The sequence below is a fragment of the Sorex fumeus genome, unplaced genomic scaffold, assembly GCF_029834395.1.
Source record: "Sorex fumeus unplaced genomic scaffold, SorFum_2.1 ptg000079l, whole genome shotgun sequence".
Taxonomy (NCBI): domain Eukaryota; kingdom Metazoa; phylum Chordata; class Mammalia; order Eulipotyphla; family Soricidae; genus Sorex; species Sorex fumeus.
This window is the reverse complement of record NW_026606136.1, coordinates 5,256,204-5,268,414: the sequence shown is the minus strand read 5'-3', so window position 1 is coordinate 5,268,414 and position 12,211 is coordinate 5,256,204.

The following is a 12,211-nucleotide window of genomic DNA, read 5'->3' as shown; positions in this document are numbered from 1 at the left end:
CTGTTTAACGTTCATTGATTTAAAGAAGGCCTTTGATTCTGTTGAGACGGAAGCGGTCATTGAAGCCCTAGCCAATCAGGGCATTCAAGCCCAATACATCAGGATCCTCCGTGAGCTGTATTGCGGATTCACTACCAGGATCTCACCATTCTACAAAGAAGTGATTGTTGATGTCAAGAGAGGGGTTTGGCAGGGTGATACCATTTCACCGAAACTCTTCAGTGCCACCCTCGAGAACATCATGCGACGACTGGAATGGGAAGGAATGGGAGTGAAGATAGATGGTCAGCAATTATACCACCTCTGCTTTGCTGATGACATTGTTTTAATAACACCAAACATCAGCCAAGCGGCACAAATGCTGGCCGACTTTGACCATGAGTGTGGAAAGGTAGGACTATAGCTGAATCTTACGAAGACAATGTTTATGAGAAACAGCCTCGTTCCTGACGCCCCATTCGCACTCAATGGAACGACTATCTCTGAATGCAACAGCTATGTGTACCTAGGTCGAGAAGTCAACATGACAAATGACCTGGCACCTGAGCTGCGCAGGAGGAAGAGAGCAGCTTGGAATGCCTTCAAGAACGTTGAAGAAATAGCTAAGAGGACGAAGAACCTCCGGCTCCAGGCACATCTCTTTGATTCCACTGTTCTTCCTGCATTAACATATGCCTCAGAGACCTGGGCCCTACGCAAACAGGATGAGAACGCTATTCAGGTCTCCCAAAGAAGAATAGAAAGAGCTATGCTTGGAATATCACGTTTCACTCAAATGAGAGAAAGAATCTGGAGTTCCGACATCCGTCGACGATCAAGAATCAGGGACGCTGTCTCATTTGCCAAGGTGTCAAAAATCAGATGGGCTGGTCACGTAATGAGATTTAAAGATGATTGCTGGACTAGAGCTGTTACTGACTGGATTCCACGGGATGTCAAAAGACCGTGTGGCCGCCCACCTACCAGATGGTCAGACTTCTTCGTCAAGATCATGAATGATCGGTTTGAGGCTCTTCATGTTCCCAGAGCGAACAGATGCCATTGGGCTACACTAGCACAAGACAGGGACAAATAGAGCCGTTACTGGCGCCCACTCGAGCAAATCGATGACTAACGGGAAGTTAAGTGATTAAGTAAGTGAAAAGCTACTGGCAGGGCCCTGCGGCTTCAGCCATAGATGGAGAACCCGGCATGGGCAGGGAGGGAGTACAGCCGACTTCACACAGAGCCAATTTTCTGCACGCACACTTGCAGCATGTGGCCCCCACAGGAGGGAGACCATGGCACAAGTAAGGGGCAAGGGTTAGCTGATGCCAGCCTGGCCCTAAAAGTGCCCATCAGATGCCACACTACCAAGCCCATCCTGGAAATATTGACGTCGCCCAGTACTAGTGAGGTCCACATCCTCTTTCTAAAATGATTCCAGGGGCTGGAGCAATAGCACAGCGGGTAGGGCGTTTGCCTTGCACGCGACCAACCCAGGTTCGATTCCCAGCATCCCATATGGTCCCCCGAGCACCACCAGGAGTAATTCCTGAGTGCAGAGCCAGGAGTAATCCCTGAGCATCGCTGGGTGTGACCCAAAAGTGATTCCAGCCACCAGGCCGCTGTCCGCAGGGAGTTCTGGGTCAGGGCAGCATCCTAGCTTCTTTTGAAAGAAGTTTCACTTAATCACTTAATCACTTAACTTCCCGTTAGTCGTCGATTTGCTCGAGCGGGCGCCAGTAACGTCTCCATTTGTCCCTGTCGCGTGCTAGTGTAGCCCAATGGCATCTCTTCGCTCCGGGAACATGGAGGGCCTCAAACCTATCGTTCATGATCTTGACAAAGAAGTCTGACCATCTGGTAGGTGGGCGGCCACGCGGTCTCTTGACATCCCGTGGAATCCAATCAGTAACAGCTCTAGTTCAACGGTCGTCTTTAAATCTCATTACGTGACCAGCCCATCTGATTTTCGACACCTTGGCATATGAGACAGCGTCCCTGATCCTTGATCGTCGACGGATGTCAGAACTCCGGATTCGTTCTCTCATTTGAGTGAAACGTGATATTCCAAGCATAGCTCTTTCTATTCTTCTTTGGGAGACCTGAATGGCATTCTCATCTTGTTTGCGTAGGGCCCAGGTCTCTGAGGCATATGTTAATGCAGGAAGAACAGTGGAATCAAAGAGATGTGCCCGGAGCTGGAGGTTCTTCGTCCTCTTAGCTATTTCTTCGACGTTCTTGAAGGCGTTCCAAGCCGCTCTCTTCCTCCTGCGCAGCTCGGGTGCCAGGTCATTTGTCATGTTGACCTCTCGACCTAGGTACACATAGCTGTTGCATTCGGAGATGGTCGTTCCATTGAGAGCGAATGGGGCGTCAGGAACAAGGCTGTTTCTCATAAACATTGTCTTCGTAAGATTCAGCTGTAGTCCTACCTTTCCACACTCACGGTCAAAGTCGGCCAGCATTTGTGCCGCTTGGCTGATGTTTGGTGTTATTAAAACAATGTCATCAGCAAAGCGGAGGTGGTGTAGTTGCCGACCATCTATCTTCACTCCCATTCCTTCCCATTCCAGTCGTCGCATGATGTTCTTGAGGGTGGCACTGAAGAGTTTCGGTGAAATGGTATCACCCTGCCGCACCCCTCTCTTGACATCAACGATCACTTCTTTGTAGAATGGTGAGATCCTGGTAGTGAATCCGCAATACAGCTCACGGAGGATCCTGATGTATTGGGCTTGAATGCCCTGATTGGCTAGGGCTTCAATGACCGCTTCCGTCTCAACAGAATCAAAGGCCTTCTTTAAATCAATGAACGTTAAGCAGAGCGGCATCTTGAACTCCCGAGAAACCTCAATGAGCTTGGTTACCGTGTGTATATGGTCAATGGTGCTGAATCCTTTGCGGAACCCTGCTTGCTCGCATGGTTGTCCTTCATCTAGTGTTCTGCCAATCCTATTCAGGATGACTCGAGTGAACAGCTTGTAGATGACAGACAATAGGCAGATCGGGCGATAGTTGCCAATGTCATGGATGTCTCCCTTCTTGAACAGTAGTGCGGTCCTGCTGGTTTTCCATTGGGACGGAACCTTGCATTCAGACAGGTAGCGAGTGAAGAGCCGAGCCAGTGTATTGATGAGTACTGACGGCAGGTTCTTTAGGTGTTCAGGTCTGACCTTGTCTGGGCCGGGTGCTGTTTGCTTCTTTACCAACGAAATGGCGTGTCGGATTTCGGAAGGGAGAACGTTAGGAACGACATACCCATCCTGTGGAATTTGGTATGTCGGCAAGTGGACATGGCTATCGAAGAGATTTGAGTAGAAGTCATGGATAATCTTCTCCATTGCCGTTCTGGAGGATGTGATGGATCCATCAGGACGTCGGAGGGCAGTCATCTTGGTCTTATAGTTGGCGAAGGACAGGCGGGCGTTACGAATACTTTTCCCGGCTTCTGCCGCATCTTGGTAGAAGTACTGGTGTACTTCTGCTCTTCTCTCTTTGAGGTCTTCCTTGATCGCATCTCTGCACTGCTTTGCAAGCTCGGACGTTAGCTTGCGGTTGCCTGAGGCATGCGCCAAACCACGCTGGCGAATTAGCTCAAGAGTTTTCGAAGATAGGCGACTTTTTGTGGCTATCTCTCTCTTGGCGTTCCTCGCACATTCATGGAGGTGCTGAACCAGTTGATCGTATTCCTCGTCAATGTTGTCAACAATGGCATCTTCCCATGTTGCTGCAATAGTACCAAAGAGTTCCCAGTTGGTGGTCATTCTGGGAGTTCTCTTTTTGAACTTTGCAGCCCTTTCTCCCCGCTCTGTGAAGTAGAATTTTGCACGAAGGAGACGGTGGTCCGATCCTGTTCGAAATTTTGGGACAACAGCGACATCAGTCAGGCAAAACCGTCGATTGAATATGATGTGGTCTATTTCGTTGTGGAATCGTCCACCGGGAGACTCCCATGTCCATCGTTTAGATTCTGCCTTCTGGAACTGTGAGTTACCATGAATGGTCTTGGTCGACATGATGAACTCAGACAGTCTCTCACCCTGTTCGTTCCATTCTAGGCCATGGGTCCCGATGTGAAGTTCTTCAGCTGATCTTCTCGGTCCTATCTTGGCATTAAAATCACCCACAATAATCTTGTAGAAGGTGTGGTCTTCTTTATAGAACTTCTCTAGCTCCATGTAGAACTTCTCGATTTCTCTTTCATCATAATGAGATGTTGGTGCGTAGACAACGAAGATAGAAACTGCAGGCAGTGAGCCACATCTATTCAAATGTAAACGTCTGATTCGGGTTGTTAGGCATTCGAATGAATCAATGCTCTTGGCCAAGTTTGTGTTGACAAGGACACCGACGCCTCCAACACCTCTTTTATCGCATGTTCCGAGGAACAATTCTTCTCCGGTGTCGAAAACAGCATGGTGAGATTCGTGCCTTCTTGTCTCGGTCAGACCAATGATGTCGTACTTGATCATTCGCGCTTGTACCATCAGGTCCTCGATGGATGCATCTGATGCTAGCGTACGTGCATTGAAAGTACAGACGATCATTTTTGTCTTCCTTCGTTGTGGCAGCCTAGGTCGGCCTTGAGATTTTGTCGGCCTCTCCTTTCTCATCCTTCTCAGTGCTGCCATGTCGGTGAAGCCTTCAGGGTCAGGTGAATGAGACCAGTTGTAGTTACTGGTTTTGGCATATCAAATACACAGCGGATAGCTTGCCAGGCTCTTCCGTGCGGGCGGAATACTCTCGGTAGCTTGCCAGTCTTTCCGAGAGGTATAGAGGCTTTTGGGGTGACCTCTAATCACCCTTGTAGGTGTTACCATATTTGAACCCTATCAAATATGGTACGACAATTCCAGAAGATGGGTATTTAGTGTCTTATGATGTGTCGTGCGGCCGCTTGCGGCCACGCGGGTCCGGAAAGCGTCCTGGAGTGTGGTGACGGCTGGGTAGTGGAAGTAGTGTCGAGAGTGGAAATCTGCCAGTGGGGTATTTATCTGGGTAGGGTGGGTCTCCTGTGCACAATTCGATCCCTGGGTGGTTGATGGAAGCAGACAGCGCAGGGTAGGGTGGGGCTCCTGATTAGAATCCCTTTGTCACCTGTGGTGGTGGGAGCAAGCAGAGAAGCTCTGTCCCTGGGTCTGCCGAGCCTGGAGTCCAAGGTCTCAGAGAGTTCCACTTATCTTGTTCTGTGGGTCTTCAGTTGTGCGTGGGTCTTGGCCGGAGCTGCCGCGCGGGTCCGGAAAGCGTCCTGGAGTGTGGTGACGGCTGGGTAGTGAAAGAAGTTTAAGAAAGCAAAAATTCCTACTGGATATACCTGCTCTGGACTTCCATCCCTGCTCCTTCAGTTGCTCCCTCCTGGCCATCTCTGGGTCAACCTGCTTGCTGTCCAGCATGGACGAGGTGGGCTCATCTGGCAGAACCTCGGCCACACAGCTCTTGTTTGAAGGCAAGTCTTTGCACCGTGATGCCAGCTCAGTGCATTGTGGCACTTGTGATGCCCGTGTGCTCTCTCCTCTGCCATGCCGGCAAGTAAGTCATGAGCTAATCTGGACTGGAGAGATGCTCAAAGGACTGGGGCATTATATGTTGGAAGCTCAGATTTGATTCCAGGCATCATCTGTTCCCCCGAGCACTGCTAAGGGCAGCCTCTAAGCACAGAGCCAGGAGGTAGCATCACCGGCACATCCCCAAAACAAAAACGCACCAAAAAAGGGGGAAAGAATTTGTTTTCATCACCAAACCATCAAACCTGAGCCTGACATTCTTGTTAGTGGGAGCTCCCTCAGGGCTAACAATTGCACTATCCACAGTGGCTGATTTTCTGGGATGCAGGCCCAAAGGAGATGCCTTCACGGAAGCTCGGAGGCCCCCCTCTTACCACCCCCCCAACACGCTGTTCATCACACACACTTCTTCCCGTAAGCTAAAAGAACACGACTTAGAGTGCACCAAAGCTGTGTCTTGGAGGCAACATTTGAATATGTTGCTTGATTCTCTCCATAAGAGTGGTCATCAAAGTCTTCATTTCACATGGAAAAATAACCATTTTCCCCCCATAAGCTTCACCTTGATTTGAAAGGTCACCTTTGTTAATTTTGGTTCAAAAGTAAATGAGATGATCTACTTTGGTAAATCTGAACCAGCGAGTTCTGCCTAAAGGCACAGTCAGGCCCGCTAGGAGCCAGCATGAGGCCAGTACGATCACAAGCCCAGTGGGCCCCAGCAGCAAGGGCAGCCCGGAAGCGCCTCTGGTCCACCGCTGAGCTCGAAGAGACTCCTGGCATGGAAGCACTTCAGCAGCCAGCAATAGGCAGGGTGGTGGAGGCAGGACTTTCTGCAAAGGAAAATGGTCCTGAGGCAGTGCCTGTTGGGTCCTGTGGAGCAGCTGCCTCCCAGATGGGCTAGAGCCCTCACCTCTGTCACCCTGGCATGAGCATCTCATCGGTGACACACAGGTGAGGTCTCCTGGGGAAGCTGTTAACAAGAAGAGGGTGACTTCTTAGGCCAGCAAGAGGGTTAGAAAAGCCCAGATGCTGCCTCTCCTTCCCCAACTAGGAAAATAAGCAATAAAATCAGCAGGCAATCTGGCAGCCATACTATAAACCTGAAGGCATAATTCACATGTAACAGAGAAGATAAACGTGATTGGGTTCCTGGCCACACAAGAGTTGTCCCATCATTAACTGGCCCTGCTGGTCTTTGATGTGAGTGGACCTAAGTCAATGTTGCTTTGGGCTAACTGAATCCTTCTATGGTGAACTGGGGGTTTGCTCCAGTTTTGCACTTCAGGCTTGAGTCAGCATCACAGTTCTCCATATGTGATGGCTTCTGCATGCAACACATCAACATAGCAAGGCTCTGTGTGAAGTAGGAGCAAGGGTTCTTCTCTGATACAGGGGAGCATGACCCTGCAGAGGCCTGAGGAGGCCCAGGGTATCTGGGGGAAGTCATGGCCACCCACTGTTCTCCTCCATGCAAGGCTGCACCTGACTTGCACCTTCTTCAGGGCTGTCCCAGTTGGCTCTAAGGTTCTAGATCTTTCTGTAAGCCATTGGGGTTCTGGAACGCAGCAGAAAGTAAGAGTGCAGCAGGTCCAGTCTCTTTGCAAACCCAGGCCCGCTGTTCTATTTGTGGTCTGTCTCCACAATTAATTAAGATTGCAATCTCATTGATCAGGGCTCAAATGATGTTTGTTACCAAGTCTAATGGATGGATGCTGCTGATAAATGCCAAAGAGCCATTTCTGTCCCAGCCTGTCCTGAAGAGCTGCTCAGTGACAGTAGTGAATTGGTATGGTGCCAAGGTGCCCACCCTGAGGTCAGGACATTTTAGCAAAGATAGCCAGTGCCATCCCCAAACTCAGAGCACCTCAGGCTAAAAGCTCACTCCACAACACTGAAAAGAAGCCACGAAAGCAAAGTGAAGGACGCAGCAATGTGTGTGACATTTTCCATGTGGAGCTGCAGTTTCCCGCACACCCTCACACCACGTGGTGTGTTTCATAGCTGCCCCGAAGCCGGCCGAGTGACGAGTTCTTGTCCATCTCCACCTGACTCACAGCCAGGAATGTCTGCCTTTTGTGGAAGGCACTTTCTGCAGCCTTCCACAAAAGGCAGTTTCTGCACCATTGAATCACCGATATAAGTTTTTTCTAGGATGACACGGGTAACAACCTTGGTGCTTGGTGCTGGAGAGTGATAGTCAGCACTGATCAGACTGGTGATCTTCAGCCACTGGCACCTGTTGCATCCAGTCCACAGAATAGCGGTAGAACCATCGATTTTCCGCCTTGTTTCCTTGGCAAGCTGGCAGTGGTCTCTGACTGGCTGGTTGAAAACCACTGATTCAGAGAGCCAGAGAGGCTCTAACCCATTCTGCCTTCCCTACACTCCAGATCCTGTTCTTGGGGAGGAAGTGACGATGGGGTACAGGATCAAGGGTTGGTTGTGAGAGAACTCTCTCTCCTCTCCCTGGAGGGGACAATGAAGTCATGAAACTATTACCTCAGGAAGGCATCAGAGTCCCAACTTGGGTGAAATGGGAGTTGATTTGCCAGCACACCCTCTGCCTGACAAGCTTCCGGATGAAGCAGACATGGCAGCTGAGGCCTTGACCTTTAAAACCATCCGTCATCACTTTTGTGGCATTAAATGGCTTTGTCCATTGTCTGAATTTCATCCAGCTAAAGCTGGAAGTGTGTCCCACAGTTGTCTGAAGGATCCCGCACAAATGTCCTCAGTTCTGAGTGCTGTTGCCCTCATTTCCTCGGGGCCCAGTTGGGTCAGGCAGGACCAGATCTCCAGGGCTCAGCACCTGCTGCACTGTTGGAACCTCCCCCTTTCCAAGGCTGTGGGTACCTCATTGTCCCCGGGCATCCAGTCACATTCAGTCATTCATCAGTGGGTCCTTGGGAGATGCCACCTTTTAGCCTTTGAGGAAAATGCTGCTCAGCATCTGCGTTCAAGCCCAGCGTCTGTTGCAGCTGTCTTGGGGGGATCAGTGTGCCCGGAAGCGGAAGTGCTGGGTCACATGGTGATTCTAGGTGTGACTTCTGGCATGCCTCCACACTCTTTGCCATGTGGGTGTGCCATGACACATTCCCACCTAGGGTGCAAAAGGGTCCTGCTTACTGCTCACCACACTCGCTGGCCTGGCAAGTCTCCTGTGGCCCAGAGGGGAGTTTCCCTCTGACCACTGATGCTGGCCCATGGTCATGCATTTATGGAACGTCTGTGTATTTTCCACAGAGAAATGGTTATTACTATCTTTCTGCTTTAGGGTTATACCAAACACTTCTCTGTCCCTGTGTTCTCACAGACCAGCAGCATCCAGGGAATGCATGGTGCTGGGATTGAACCTGGGGCCTTTTGCACATACAGCAAGGATTCTACCATTTGAGTTCTCTCTCTAGCCCCGTCTTCTATTTTAAAAAATATGATTGGTGCAGACAGAGAGATAGTAGAGCAGGTAGGGCGTTTGCCTTGCACGAGGCCGAGCTGGGTTTGGTACCCGGAATCCTGTGCTGGGTAAAGAATTTTTATTATATGTACTTTGAACATTTGTAGACAAAAAAAATCTGTAGTTTAAAAAAGTGAGCTGGCCTCCAGGCTTGTGGGGCTCTGGAATTTGGGGTAGCTCAGGGGGCCTGTCCTGAGCACTACCAGGAGTGATTCCTGAGCGGAGAGTACTGTTGGTTGTGGCCCGACCCTCCCCACAAAGCCCCATAAAAATCTTTGGCTTGGTTATTGAGTTGTAGTATTTTTTTTTATGTGCTCAGGATAGTTCTGTCTTATCAGATGTGTGATTAGCAAATATTTTCTTCCACTGTGGGAGTTGTTTTTCCACTCTATTGAGAGTGTTCTTGGATGTACAAAAGACTTTAATTTTAATAAAGTTCACTTCTTCTATTTTTATCTTACTGCCTCTGTTGCTGGTGTCATATCAGGAAATCATTGCCAAATCTGATGCCGGCAAGCATTCCTTGGAGCTTCCCTGTAAGAGTGCGAAGAGTTCGCTCTGACCACTTCATGCTCCATCACGCCTGCTGGGAATCTGGAGCCACCTGTTCTTTCAGTGTGCTGAGAATCTCTGCAGGACAGCACTGACCAGAAAGCCCTCATCTAAAACATAAATGTAGTTTTCTAAAGAAGACTTGTTAATTTTTCAGTATAGATACCAGCATTGATGTTCAACTCAGTGAAGGCTGTATGCCTGTATCTCGAAGGTACAAGAATGCTGTGCTCTGTGCTCTACAATAGACACCCCCTCCTCCTTCTCTGGGAATGCCTAAGTCCTGCGGTCAGCGACCGAGAGCCCCTAGGTTCATGGACGTTGATCCCGGTGAAAGACAGTAAGAGACAAGGGAAGAGTTGGTGCAGCATTGTTAATGTCTGGGGCCTGGAGGTGCAGGGCTTATGGGGGGCAGGGCTGGAGTTGGCAGTATGGAGCCAGAAGGTTGTACATGATGGATCCCAGGGGTGTACCTGGCCATCAGGTGCGTCCGTAGCAGGCACCGGCCTGGACAGAGGAGGGCACACTCAGTGCTGGGAAGCCCAGGACAGGTCCTGCGAGGCCTCATGCACCTCACAACCTACTGTCCTGTCCTTCCAGCTCTCCTGTCTCGCACCGAGGGCTTTGACCCCTGAGCCTTGGCCACACTCTTGCAGGTGGCTGCCCTTCTCTGCCGGGTCCACACAGTCTCCCCAGCCAATGTCCTGTGTGGGGGCTGCATGCCCAGTTGGACAAGTCCAGCTCTTGTACTGGACTGTACATGCAAATGTAAATGTAAAGAAGGGAGGCCTCTGAGAAGCTCTCACTACCCTGCTGGACATTGAGCTGGACACGCTCACCATGTAGGGGGCTGCGCTCTCCACAAGCTTCTCCCGGCGAGGGCTCCTGAGATTCTCATGACCCGATTCCTCAGAGTTTTGGGGAATGTCATCTGAAATATGACGCTGGTAACGTCCTAAGCTGAAAAATATTCATGAAGAGCCTTTTTTCCCCCGTCTCCACGTGGACCAGATGGATTTACAGTCTCTTTCAAGTGCAGTATTTAGATTTTGGATGAATTACAGCATTATTTTTTGGAACAACTAAAGAATTTTTATTATATGTACTTTGAACATTTGTAGACAAAAAAAAATCTGTAGTTTAAAAAAGTGAGCTGGTCTCCAGGCTTGTGGGGCTCTGGAATTTGGGGTAGCTCAGGGGGCCTGTCCTTGAGGCTCCGTTCCCACGCAGGGATGGCCCTGGAGATATCCTGGCTCCTCTCTCGTTGACTGCCTGCACACTGCAGGGGTCAGTGCCATCTGGGTCACCCATAGCCCCCAGAAGCCATGGCCCACAGGCAGCACACGGACGCTGGCATCCCGGGAGGAGTGAGCAAGGCCGTGGAGCAGCTCCAGGCCCTTCACACGATGGAGTCACTACAGCTGCTGCTACCTGTGACTGAGCTGTGGTGCAGAGGGGACAAGATGTGTGCTGAGAATCACATACTCTTTAGAATGTTTCACATCACAAGTGCCGATTTGTGTGGGCTCTTTCTAGGTCACAGGTTATACCCAAATGTCAGCGTCCTAGACTTTCCTGAAAGTAATTCCTTTGTCCTCTGGGATGAAGGAGGGCCTGGTTTCTCTGTGTGCTGAGGCACCCAGAGCCTCAGCATGGACGTGGGCTTGTCCTGAATGGAAATGGACTTCAGCACAATCCAATGATTTTTTTTTCTTTCTTTCTTTCTTTCTTTCTTTCTTCTTCTTCTTCTTCTTCTTCTTCTTCTTCTTCTTCTTCTTCTTCTTCTTCTTCTTCTTCTTCTTCTTCTTCTTCTTCTTCTTCTCCTCCTCCTCCTCCTCCTCCTCCTCCTCCTCCTCCTCCTCCTCCTCCTCCTCCTTCTTCTTCTTCTTCTTCTTCTTCTTCTTCTTTTTTTTTGCTTGGGGGCCACATCCAGCAGTGCTCAGAGCTCACTCTTGGGTCATTGCTCAGAGATCACTCGTAGCAGGGCTGAGGGACCCTGCGGGGTGTCAGGGATGGAACCTGAGTTGTTCTGTGCAAGCCAAGTGCCTTCTTACTGTCTCTCAGTCCTCCAATGATCTTCCCCTCCTCTGACCCCTGTCCCGGAGCCAGTGAGGACAGGGAGAGGGGGGAGGGAGAAAGGGGGGCGGAAGTAGGGGAGAAACCCAGTGCTACTCCCATCCCTGTGATCCTGATGCATCCCTAGCCCACAGGGCCTTACAGAGGCTGAAATGCTCCATCACAAAGTAGAGGCTGAGTTCACTCAGGCCCGACTGGCTCCCGCCATCCCTGTGCACAGGTTGGCATGGAGGATGCCAGGAAATGGAAGCGCCCCACAAGGCTTCCCCAAGGGAAGACCGTGGACGCTGCCTACTGCCCACTCTCTCCGCACAGAAGGGGCAGAGGAAGTGCCTGCAGACGCCTGGTCCCTGGGTGGGTCTGCTGGGGGTGAGTCGGCTCCAGGGTGGACCCAGAGAGGACCCTGGTGCTGAGGACAGTTGGTCAGGACACACTCTGAGCAGGGGAGCTAGAGCCGTTCGGAGGAACATGGACTGAAGAGGCAAGTAGGTTGATATCGGGGTACAGGGAAACATCACGGGGCCCCCATGGGTGCGGGGAAGGAGCCAGGGGACGCAGAGCTGCTTCCTGGCCCCAAGGGCCTCTGCACCATCTCTGGCCCACACCACAAAACAACAGATAGAGCCACTTGCCAGAATTC